At 44.2% G+C, this 10,886-nt stretch overlaps 1 pseudogene; it reads left to right on the top strand.

Moving 5' to 3' along the window:
- The first annotated feature begins 403 nt into the window (after positions 1–403).
- Positions 404–10,886, top strand: LOC129866879 (retinol dehydrogenase 12-like; annotated as a pseudogene).

Below are 10,886 nucleotides of genomic sequence, written 5' to 3'. Positions count from 1 at the left end.
AGCTCAGCGGCATAGAGACAAGCTAGCTGCAATCAGGTCAGTGTGGGACAAGTGGGTGGACCGCCTTCCCCTGTTTTACAACCCTGGGCCCGACTTTACTGTTGATGAGCAGCTTATGCCATTTAGGGGCTGCTGCCCCTTCAGGCAGTACATACCGTCTAAACCCACAAAATATGGAATCGAGATCTGGGCTGCCTGTGATGCTGCTTCAACATATGCATGGAACATGCAAGTGTATACGGGGAAACTAGATGGAGGAGACCCTGAGAAGAACCAAGGAATGCGGGTTGTCCTGGACATGACACAGGGACTCTGTGGCCACTACATGAAATGCAATAACTTTTTTACTTTGCACAAGCTGGGACAGGATCTCCTCAAGAGGAAGCTGACGATGGTAGGAACAATGCAAAAAAACAAGCCAGAGCTCCCAACTCAGCTGTTGAATATACGGAACAAGCCTATTAGTTCCTCTAAGTTTGTGTTCATGGCCGACACGTCCCTAGGGTTCTACGTGCCAAAGAAAGGCAAAGATGTGGTACTCATGAGTACACTGCATAGGGATGTGAGAATCTGTGGCCAGGAATATCCAAAACCAGAAATCATAATGGAGTACAATGCCACAAAAGGAGGAGTGAACAATTTAGACAAGCTGGTGACTGGCTACAGCTGCAAAAGAAGAACCCTACCCTGGCCACTTGTGATACTCTTCAACATCTTGGACATCTCGGTGTACAACGCGTTTGTTATCTGTATGGCGTGGAACCCAGATTGGAACAGGGGGAAGCTACAGCGGAGATGGCTCTTTCTCAAGGAGCTGGGCAAGGCATTGGTTAGACCTCAAATCCAGAGGAGGCAACATATCCCAAGGACCCCAGCTTCTGCAGCCATCGCGAGGAATGTTGTGTCTGCGACTATTCATTAACGTGAAGACTGTTGTATTATCAAATCAATTCTCTGTGTAATTATTACTTGATTAAACTAATCATGTGACTTTAATTAACTAGGAAGCCGGGGCACAATGAAAAAAAAATGTTTATAGAGTGTCTATTTCAGATATTTTCATAACTTATCGATTAGTCAATGTATTATTACCTCATCAGTCTCATATCTGAATGTCGCAAACCCTTGGATATCTGCACGAACCCTAGCATAAATTATGAATCAGTGATATACAAATTAGCTTAAATATTTATTTACTAACTAACTAATCAAATCACAGAAATACATGAAAACACACACAATTAGTTTCATGTATTACATGATACAAAGAAAAAGTCCCTAGCGGATAAAACTGATATGACGGCTTGGTAGACAAAGGAAAGGTGGTGTGGACCGCTCAAGAGCGGGAAACTTATAGCTGATAACTACACTCATAGAAGTTACTAATACCTTACAAGAACGACCGCTCATTTGAAAATAAATTGCTATTTACATATTTACGAGTGCATGTCTTGTTGTCTCTCTCTGTGGTTGCTGGTCCATCTGCTGGAGAGTCAATCGACAGAAAGTCTCTGGTTGTGTTCATAATGGATACGTCAGGTGTACCCATGGTTGTCGCATAGAATAGATGTTTCGGCGGTTGTCTGTATTCTTGCCCTAGACTTTGTACATTTCCGGCTGCAGACTGGTAGTTCGACGGCCTAGGATTTCTTACTTCTGTAGTGAATCAAAAGTCTCAGAGTTGAACCATTTCCAGCTGTGTAGCCAATGCTCCACGCTGTATGGTCTTGTCCTTTGATAGAGTTGTAGTACCAACCATTTCAACAAGTAGCGTCAGCTGCAGGTTTTCTAGTCTAATGATCTATAGAATTGTATCCATTCCAACGTGGGGACTCCGTCTGACTTAATGTACATTTTGGGGGAAGTGGTTTTATACTCTGTGGAAAAAGGGGCGATTCCATGATGCCTGATGTAATGTCTGGCCTCACGGGGGCGTGGCCACTGACTAGTTAAAACTTTAAATCTTAACAAGGATCTTGATCAGAAAGCCAACATCACATTACATCTTCTCACAAATAGTTTCATATTTACTCCTTCATTTTATCCAATATCTAGATGTAAATCTGATAATTGAAAAATGTACACAAACAGAGATACAGTAATGGGGGTTTCCTGTCCCTCATGTGATCACCAAATGAAACACATGACTGTACCTTAAGTGTCCATGGACCACTCCCTCATTCTCAAAAATAGAAATATTGTTTAATTATTAAAACTTTTGATGCCCAAGGGTCTCTCTGTGTTCCACAGTTTACTTTCCAATCTCGAACACTACAGAGCATAGGGGCAGTGTATTTTATGACCGACCATAAAACAGCCGACTTCCCGCTCTCCTCCTCTATGAGAGAGAGCACGCTGTAGAGCGGATCCACTCTTACCTGATCCTTCAGATCGTCACAGGAGAGTTATGACAGAAAGAAGGATTCCACCCGACCCACAGAACCAACAACTCAAATACAAGAAGTTAGTGTGAGTGATGTTGTTGCATGTGTGTGTGTCTGATTCTCTTACCTTGGCCTGCTTTAGCTATATATGTGAGTGAGTGAGATGTTAGTAAAATTCCTGAACTAAATTATTTCATCATTCTAGATTGCAGCCGGTAGCAACAAGAAGAAGCGCTGCGATGTGTGTGGACCCAAGAAGGACAAAAATACACAGTACACATGCATCAAGTGCAATAAATACATTTGCAACACACACACACAGTAAAACTCTGTCCCTCATGTGGTGTATAGACCAGCCATAATTTGTGTTCATTGGGGCTCATTTATCATTTTCATAAAATACTGTATGTAAAATTAGTCCTTCCAACGTGTTCAGTCCAAAGCAATAAACATCAATAGTGGAGACAAAACCTTGTTTCATTTTTATTTGCTCAAGATAAACATGATTTATTCCACCCATGTCTTGATTATAATTTTATTTGAAAAAATGTAAATGGCAAATATCAACCATGTATGCTGTCTATATTGCTTGTAATTGATATATCAACATCTAACTATTAAGTGTTTTAACATAAATTGTTATATCTGTATTGTTTAAAAAAATTAAAAAAATGATTTTTTTTTTTTAAACAATAATTTTGTGTGTCCATCAGACCTGTGAACATTGGGTGAATAACAAAAACATGAACACCACACAAGGGTACTTTACACCACTGCCAATTAGTGGAAATAATATCAGAATTGTGTTGCCTGTCTAAACGCTGACATTAATGTGCAAGATGTGCATCCAGATCTGAGGCCATGTCTACGCTTGACAGTTTATGCAGCTTTGTATTCTGATCATTGATTTCTGATCACGGAATTTCGAACACGTCATGCGTCTACACCTACATTGAAATGTGTCTACCGTGTCCATGTTGTGTCTGGATTCCCTTTTTCCCGTGCTATATTGAAATGTCTGTATGCATTCTGCAAATGATGGAACAGGCTAAATCTGATAATAACACAACAACTTGATGGCAGTAGCCAACTACTGTAGCTAACTAGCCAGCTAACCTCTGACAAGCCAGCTAGCTAGCAAAGCTGAAGGGATTGCAAACAGGATAGCATAACTCTTGCCAAACAATAAATTGTTTTCCTAGTAATGCTGGCAAGCATTTATGAAGCCAGAAAACACTTTAATGAAAAAAGACGCCTCTCGCTCCTGAAACACGTTTTCTGGAGACAGTGCTGATGTGCTGATGACATCGCCCACTGTATGCACTTTTGGTTGCCTGATTGCATCCAGACTGAGGAGAAATCCGTACACAATGGGTCCTTGACCACCTCCTGAAGTGGTCAGCCAGATCAGAATACAATCTGATCACAATGCTACTTTTGTGCATCTAGACCATAGCTGCGGGAAGTAGTGTTTTTTTATTCAGAATATTTTTTTATTACGATTTTTCAGGGGGTGCTGCAGCACCTTCAGCACCCCCTGAAGAATCGTAATAAAAAAATATTCTGAATAAAAAAACATGAAAAAATAATAATAACAAAAGTAGTGCACTGGGCCTTTACTCATCCTGTATTAGAGGACCAATATAGCCATCTGTAGTTGGGAAAAACTTTTTTTCACAAAAGTAGTGAACTGGGCCTTTACTAGTCATGATTTCTTCGATCAAAGTTTGTACTGACAGATGTAGCCTATTGAATAGCCTATCATTACAGGGCTCTACAGGATGGTAGATCTCCAGGAACAGGGTTGGAGAACCCTGTTATAAAATATGCATAAAATGCAACCTCCAATTGCAACGTCTGCCTATGCCCACACATATTATGTCAAGGAAATTGTATATTTTTAATTGCCTCAAACACCAAGTTAGGCATGCCTAATTTCAAAATAGGCTGTCATCACTGTCAATCTGAATGATAATTATTCACGTTTAACCAGTGAAACTGCATCTGCATGCCAATCATTTGATTGATCTCAATCAGTTTCATAGGAATAGCCTATACATTTTGATCTTCTTGAACTACTGTTTCATGAGCGAATTAGTGCAGAGGATGTTAACAAAGTAGTAGCCTTTCTTGTTTTTTGTTTAAATCAAAGCATATATTCTGCTGGCTCTGTTGAGTTTTGATGCATAATATTTATTTTTGACTATTTAGCTTCAACTAACCATCATAAAATCTCATTAGAAATGAGGAGGTGTTTTTGGTGAAACAGTAACATTAGCCTATATGCATACTATGCTATACTAATTTGGTTTTGTTATGTAAAATGCAAATTCATTGTTATGTGATCTTGCAAGACATTGATTCAGCTTTGATCTTACTTTACTAAACAAGCACCATTGTGAGAAGTGATCATCTTCTATTTGTAATACTAATAAAGGATGAGTAGTGTTATTGTGAATGATTGGAGTGCCCTTCATGGTTCTGAAAGGACAGCGCTAAATAAACTTTGATTTGATCAGCTTGAACACATGGTTACAATACACCCTATTACAGAATAAAAGAAAACAGAGGGGTGAACTATCAATTCATATAATTTATTTGCATAGATTTAAACAATAAATCAATTGACCAAGTAGTGAACATGAATCATTAATACGTAGAGTTGCAGGATGTTAGTTTTTGTAACAGTCCTGACCTGTTTTATGTTGTTTTTTATTGTGTTTATGGTCAGGGCATGTGTTTTGGGTGGGCAGTCTATGTTATCTGTTTCTATGTTGGTTTCGGTGTGCCTGGTATGGCTCTTGATTAGAGGCAGGTGGTTTGCATTTTCCTCTAATCAAGAGTCATATTTAGGTAGGGCATTATCACTGTGTGTTTGTGGGTGATTGTCTCCTGTGATGTCTTCGTGTCGTTATTCGATGTATATTCACAAACGGGACTGTTTGGCTGTTCGTTTTGTTTCGATGTCGTCTGTTGCCTGTTCGTGAGTTTACGTTTCAGTTATGTAAGTTTATGTTCAGGTTTTCGTTCTACGTCGTTTTGTTATTTTGTAGTTTGAAAGTGTTTTGTTTAGTTTTCGTGTTGCCATCTGCATCGTTTGTAATTTATAATAAAGATGGCATATTTCCCAGACTCCGCATTTTGGTCAGAAGATCCTTCTCTCCTCACCTCATCTGAGGATGAGGAGAGCGACAGCTCTTACAGAATCACCCACCAAAATACAGAGACCAAGCGGTATGGGAATGCTCGACGGAGCAATAAGGATTTCTGGACTTGGGAGGAGATATTGGACGGTAGAGGACCTTGGGCTCAACCAGGGGAATATCGCCGTCCTAAGGAGGAGAAGAGGGCAGCCACAGCCCAGGAGCGCTGGTATGAGGAGGCAGCGCGACGACGCGGTTGGGAGCCCGTGAGTAAGACCCAAAAATTTCTTGGGGGGGGGCACACGAGGAGTGTGGCAAAGCCGGGTAGGATACCCGAGCCAACTCCCCGTGCTTACCGTGGAGGTAGAAGGCGTCGTACTGGTAAGACACCGTGTTATGCGGTAAAGCGCACGGTGTCCCCAGTACGCGTGCTTAGCCCAGTGCGGGCTATTCCACCTTGCCGCACTGGGAGGGCTAGGTTGGGCATCGAGCCGGGTGCCATGAAGCCGGCCCAACGTAGCTGGTCTCCAGTACGTCTCCTCGGGCCGGTGTACATGGCACCAGCCTTACAGGTGGTGTCCCCGGTTCGCCTGCATAGCCCAGTGCGGGCTATTCCACCTCGCCGCACTGGCAGGGCTACGGGGTTCATTCAACCTGGTAGGGTTGGGGAGGCTCGGTGCTCAAGAGCACGTGTCCTCCTTCACGGTCCGGTATATCCGGTGCCACCTCCATGTACCAGTCCTCCGGTGGCAGCCCCCCGTACCAGGCTGTCTCTCCGGGTTCTCTCTCCTGCTGTTTCCTCCTCTCCAGCGCAGCCGGTGCCTAGACCACGCACCAGGCTGTCTCTCCTTCTCCTCCCTACAGAGCTATCCGTCTCCCCAGCGCCATCTGAGCCATCCGTCTCCCCAGCGCCATCTGAGCCATCCGTCTCTCCAGCGCCATCTGAGCCATCCGTCTCCCCAGCGCCGTCTGAGCCATCCGTCTGCCATGAGCCTGCAAAGCCGCCCGTCTGCCATGAGCCTGCAAAGCCGCCCGTCTGCCATGAGCCTACAGAGCCATCCGCCAGACAGGAGCCGCTAGAGCCGTCAGCCAGACAGGAGCCGCTAGAGCCGTCAGCCAGACAGGATCTGCCAGAGCCGCCAACCAGACAGGATCTGCCAGAGCCGCCAACCAGACAGGATCTGCCAGAGCCGCCAACCAGACAGGATCTGCCAGAGCCGCCAACCAGACAGGATCTGCCAGAGCCGCCAGCGAGCCATGAGCAGCCAGAGCCGTCAGAGAGCCATGAGCAGCCAGAGCCGTCAAAGAGCCATGAGCAGCCAGAGCCGTCAAAGAGCCATGAGCAGCCAGAGCCGTCAAAGAGCCATGAGCAGCCAGAGCCGTCAGAGAGCCATGAGCGTCGAGAGCCGTCAGAGCGCCATGAGCGTCGAGAGCCGTCAGCCTGCCATGAGCGTCGAGAGCCGTCAGCCTGCCATGAGCGTCAAGAGCCGTCAGCCTGCCATGAGCGTAGAGAGCCGTCAGCCAGCATGGACCTGCCAGAGCCGTCCAAACAGGACCTGCCAGAGTCCTTCAGCCGGGATCTGCCCCTTGTCCCGGTGTTGCCCCTTGTCCCGGTGCTGCCCCTTGTCCCGGTGCTGCCCCTTGTCCCGGTGCTGCCCCTTATCCTGGTGCTGCCCCTTGTTCTGGTGCTGCCCCTTGTCCCGGTGCTACCCCTTGTCCCGGTGCTGCCCCTTGTCCTGGTGCTAGCTGTTTATTTAGGGGAAGGTAGTGTTAGGGTGGGCATTAGAAGGGGTAGAAAGAAGAGGGGAGTGACTATGGTGGTATGGGGACAGCGTCCTGAGCCGGAACCACCACCGTGGTCAACTGCCCACCCGGACCCTCCCCTGGATTTTGTGCTTGTGCGCCCGGCGTGCGCATCTTGAGGGGGGGGTACTGTAACAGTCCTGACCTGTTTTATGTTGTTTTTTATTGTGTTTATGGTCAGGGCATGTGTTTTGGGTGGGCAGTCTATGTTATCTGTTTCTATGTTGGTTTCGGTGTGCCTGGTATGGCTCTTGATTAGAGGCAGGTGGTTTGCATTTTCCTCTAATCAAGAGTCATATTTAGGTAGGGCATTATCACTGTGTGTTTGTGGGTGATTGTCTCCTGTGATGTCTTCGTGTCGTTATTCGATGTATATTCACAAACGGGACTGTTTGGCTGTTCGTTTTGTTTCGATGTCGTCTGTTGCCTGTTCGTGAGTTTACGTTTCAGTTATGTAAGTTTATGTTCAGGTTTTCGTTCTACGTCGTTTTGTTATTTTGTAGTTTGAAAGTGTTTTGTTTAGTTTTCGTGTTGCCATCTGCATCGTTTGTAATTTATAATAAAGATGGCATATTTCCCAGACTCCGCATTTTGGTCAGAAGATCCTTCTCTCCTCACCTCATCTGAGGATGAGGAGAGCGACAGCTCTTACAGTTTTAAAACAGCCATAAAATAAAGCTTTTGGTGTAGTGTATTCATGCATCTAAGTAAATTATAATCTAAATGCATTATTACCTTCATATTTTGATAGCAGAAGTCACATGTAAGTGTCAAGTGTTGACACAGCGTCAGTGGTCTAGACCTGTCTTTTTAATGCGTCCATGGTATTCTGAGCATAAGTCACACAAATGTAGATGCGGCCTCCTTTGAGTCAAGCACACTACGAAGCAATTGAATAGTAAATCCGGACAGGTTTGTTCAGAATATTGTACCTGCGTGGAACCAGTGGGATAGGTAGCCTAGGTCTCACAGGTAACAAAAAACATGCATTACAACTAACCACGTTATATTCACTTCTACGAGGTTAGATAGAGATGTGTCACACGACTGTGCAAAACCATCATACTACCTTTATTAGTTGCAGCTGGTGTAGTTGCATTGTACATTCTCTTTGTTGAAACTATTTTCAAGAGCTCAAAATGTAAAGCAAATCCAGCGATGGCAGGGAAGTCTGTAATAATAACAGGTAAGTTAGAAAATATTTTGTCCTTAAAAATGTTTGACTGCTTTGAAGGTCAATATTCCCAGAGACTGATCCGAATGTCAGTCTTGCCATGACATTGTCATTGTGAGAGCTCAATATCTTATCATCAGTGGTGATTTTAGCATGTACATCTTGGTGGGTTAGGCCTAATCCCTGACCTCACTAATGCTCTTGTTGCAGAATGGAAGCAAGTCCCCACAGAAATGTTCCAACATCTAGTGGAAAACCTTCCCTGAAGAGTGGAGGCTGTTATTGGAGCAATGTGGGGACCAACTCCATATTAATGCCCATGATTTTGGAATGAGATGAGCAGGTGTCCTCCTACTTTTGTCCATGTAGTGTATCATTAATTATAAGTCCAAAAATGAATGTAGCAACTGCTGAATGCCCCTTTAATCAAATAACCCTTGAACTGTTTTAAATTGCGCCAGGTAGCCTAGCGGTTAAGAGCGTTGTGCCAGTAACCAAAAGGCCGCTGAATCAAATCCCCGAGAGGACTATAAGTAAAAAATCATTGTGCCCTTGAGCAAGGCACTTAACCCTAATTGCTCCTGTAAGTCCCTCTGGATAAGAGTGTCTGCTAAATGTACAAATGTGGTGTCATCTTTGTTGCTGTCTCATGCAGCCTTTAGTAGGCGATGTTACTGTACCTCAGGGCTTGAATCAAGTTTCAATCAGGTTTGCTTTGCACTTATGGAACTGTCAATGTCTTGTTCACTCTATAGGTGTGAACACTGGCATTGGAAAAGCCACTGCTATGGAGCTTGCCAGGAGGGTTGCAAGAGTAATCCTGACATGCCACATCCAAAAGAAAGCTGAACTTGCTATAAGTGATATAAAAAGGATGTGAGAATATTATGAAAATCAATTATTCCAAATTTGTTTTCAAATATTCATTAGTGAGATGTACCATTAGAAAAAAATGATATGCCTGTAAATATAGGTCTAGCAAATTGTTATTTGTATTTCAAAAGACGGGCACCACTGATGTGGTGTACATGCAGTTAGACCTGGGGAGCGTCCAGGCAGTGCATTCTTTCACCGAGACCTTCCTGAAGACAGAGGCTAGACGGGGTCTGCTCATTAACAGTGGTCATATTGTAATAAAAAGAAGACATGAGTGGAAAAGGGCTATTGGACTGTATTGCACCATCTCTGATTACTCTCCAGGTCTGGTGGCGGATGGGCGCACTGCTGATTGCTTTGCAATTGAGTTTGGGGTCAACCACCTCGGCCACTTCCTGCTGACCTGTCTTTTGCTGGACCACCTGAAGGAGGGCACTGAGGGCCATGTAGTCACACTGGGCTCCATGGCATATTGCTGGGGAAACATTGACTTTGATGCCCTTGTCACTAATAAACACCTGGGCACCGGGAGGTACAGCTGGCAGTTCTTCCACTCTTACTGCTAAAGCAAACTGTGCAATGTTCTCTTCAACCACGAGCTGGCCAAGAGGCTGAAGGGGACCAATGTCACTTGCTACGGTGTTCACCCAGGTTGGTCATTTCCTTCAAAATGATTAAATGGTATGTCTGTCACAATGAACAACAACGAGTCCTTCCCATACTACCTTGCCTCACCTCTAAATTAGAAATCTAGTAACTAGAAAACTCACTCTCACTTCCATTAGAGGTTCCACAGGTCTCCTTTGAGTTAGGGAAGACTGCTTTCAGTTACTATGCCCCTCAGTCCTGGAATGGCCTATAGGTCACTCTAAGACTTAATTATTTGTTCCCAAGAGGTGAATTTAATAAAAAATGTAACCAATGGAAACTGCACTTGTTTTAATTGATAGTACATATTAGTTTATACTGCCCTTTTGAATGTAACATAATTTATTTGAAATGTTGTAACTGTAATTTTGTAGTGATCGTGCTTGAATTGTTGCTCACATTGTTTGAACTGTTGTTCTCAGGGCACCTTTGGAAATGAGACCCTGGTCTCAATAGGTTCCCCTGGTTAAATTAAAGTTAATAAATACACTCTACAAGTCATGGGTTACAGGCTAAGGGTGTGTATTTTCCTGTGTTGGATAGTTATCAGTTCAACTGTGTTCTTTCAATTAACTCATATCTCTATTATGTTTGGCCCATGTAGGAGTAGTGAAAACGAAGCTACCCCGAAACTGCAGCTTGGGGCAGAAATTCATCATCAAGCCAATAGCCAGACTGTTGTTCGTGGATCCAGAATCCGGTGCCCAGACTCCACTCCACTGTGCCCTCCAGGATGGCATCGAGCCCCTGAGCGGACGTTACTTCTTCTGCTGTGCACCGCAGGACGTGGTTGCCAAAGGCAAAAACTACGCTGTCGCTAAGAAGTTATGGGAAGTTAATGAAAGTGGCCTGTTTTAA

Source organism: Salvelinus fontinalis, chromosome 2 (genome assembly GCF_029448725.1).
Source record: "Salvelinus fontinalis isolate EN_2023a chromosome 2, ASM2944872v1, whole genome shotgun sequence".
NCBI lineage: Eukaryota > Metazoa > Chordata > Actinopteri > Salmoniformes > Salmonidae > Salvelinus > Salvelinus fontinalis.
This window is presented reverse-complemented; position numbering and strand designations above follow the sequence as displayed.